The sequence below is a fragment of the Etheostoma spectabile genome, chromosome 24 (assembly GCF_008692095.1).
Source record: "Etheostoma spectabile isolate EspeVRDwgs_2016 chromosome 24, UIUC_Espe_1.0, whole genome shotgun sequence".
NCBI classification, from domain to species: Eukaryota; Metazoa; Chordata; class Actinopteri; order Perciformes; family Percidae; genus Etheostoma; species Etheostoma spectabile.
In genome coordinates, this window is record NC_045756.1 from 7,944,160 (window position 1) to 7,946,135 (window position 1,976).

At 38.4% G+C, this 1,976-nt stretch overlaps 1 protein-coding gene across 2 annotated transcripts in view; it reads left to right on the forward strand.

The window, feature by feature from the left end:
* Positions 1–1,976, forward strand: part of LOC116674007 (collagen alpha-1(XVIII) chain) — a 57,160-nt gene that overhangs the window by 15,025 nt on the left and 40,159 nt on the right. The gene's annotated exons all lie outside the window — the stretch shown is intronic.

Here is a 1,976-nt window from a genome sequence, read left to right on the forward strand (position 1 = left end):
AATAATAATACTACATTAACATGAATATAATTTCATCCATCTGGCCTAGTTTAACATGCAACTACATTTTTCTATATGTAACAGTAGGTGGTCCCTGCTCCGTCCCCCTGTCAGCTGAGGGGTCCTTAGAAACGGTGCTGTAACTAGTAACTAGTTACTAGAGCTGTCAGGTGAAAGGTTTTATGTAACATTTGGTCAAATGTTGTTTTTTACCCTTTTTTCCGGGAAAAATCTATTTTTCCAAGAATTCTTTTTTTTTAGGAATGGCTTTTTTGTGTCTTCTTCTAAATTTGGATAAAAGAAGGCTGCACTTTTCATCGGCATTTGGAGAAGTTATCATTAAACTTTAAATTGTCTTTAGAGGATCCACGGGCAGGATTGAAACATATTTGACTATGAATACGATGAAGAATAACATCCTTGTAAATAAAAATATTCTTTTACTGACATACAAACAGACACTAGAGTACATTATATAACTGAAGCAGTGTCTTCAGTGAGTTAAAGGACATGTCTGCTCTGTAACCGGTGAACAAAATAATCACTTTTACAGACTATAACATCTGCATTTTAGAGATGCACCTTCTCTTACACACATGTGGAAGAGAAGTCCATTTTTTGGGGCTATACACTCTGGGGTACCAGCAGAGGAAATGCTCAAGTGCTGAAGAGATGTTTGCTCATGACTTTTCTGTCAGAAATGAACGTAGAACAGCAAAGAATTCTGCTCCAAATGTCCCCCACGGGACGAGGAAAAGTCAGAGTAATTCAATGTGTGCAACCAGAGCAGGTGGTGTGTGTGTGTGTGTGTGTGTGTGTGTGTGTGTGTGTGTGTGTGTGTGTGTGTGTGTGTGTGGTGTGTGTGTGTGTGTGTGTGTGTGTGTGTGTGTGTGTTGTGTGTGTGTGTTGTGTGAGAGATGTGGGGGGGGGAAGTTTGACCTCGTTGTTGGGTCTGAACCTCTTTCTGTCTAAGTGAACTGATAGGAAGAACCATCTGCAATGTTAAACCTTACAGGGCAAATGTGCATCGTCAGTTTTTTTTTTTTTTGTTCAGATTGTTATTCTAAGTGTCTGACACCATTATGGGAAGGATCCCTACAGAGATATAACTTTTTATAACCTCTTTAAGACCTGTCTGTTTAACCAGAAACAGCTCTGAGGTCGCTAGCTCTGAACCCACCAGACTCCATTTAAAAAAACAATACTTTTAGCGTGTATAGAGTCGACATATTTTCACATGTAAATCGGTGAACTGTGTTTATTTCTGCAGCGATCTCTCTTAATACTGGACCAATGTCAAAGATTGTTCCCATCAGCCACTTAGACACAAAAACATGGGCAAATCCAGGTTGAAAAATATGGTAGTTACCTATTAATATTTCCCTGTGGCACCTCACAGCATATTTTGTTAAGGGCAGACTTAACCCTCTACGTTCTTGTAAATCTATTATTTGACCCCACTCTCGCCTGTTGACCTCTGACCTTTCAGCTTGCGCCCAGTCAGTGACCCAGGTGGCCATATGTGACGGTCACATGGCCTTTTGAAACGGAGAAGAAATTAAGACTCGTGACAAAAGCTGAAACTGCTAATTTGTCCAAACACTATATATTCTTATTCTGAGCTGCTATTTCTGGACTTTTTCTAACAAAATCATCAAAAACAAAGTTTTTCAACGACACAAACTGGTCTCCAAGGCCAAATGTTCTCACATGTCCAGCAGTAAAAAGTCTAAACCCTTGTATGTTATTCGGGTCAAATTGACCCATTTCAAATTTTTACAAAAAGAAAAATCTTACATTTTTTTCTACTTGAAAATCAACGGCCTTACCTTATTTTCCATGTTGAACATGTATTCCTGACTCAATTCAGAAAATTATTCTGGATATGAACACTTATGTTTTTTCCAAGGTGGATTTTTAACATGAATTTTAACCTCATGACAAAAAACAAATCCCACTTCCATTTTTAATTGTGT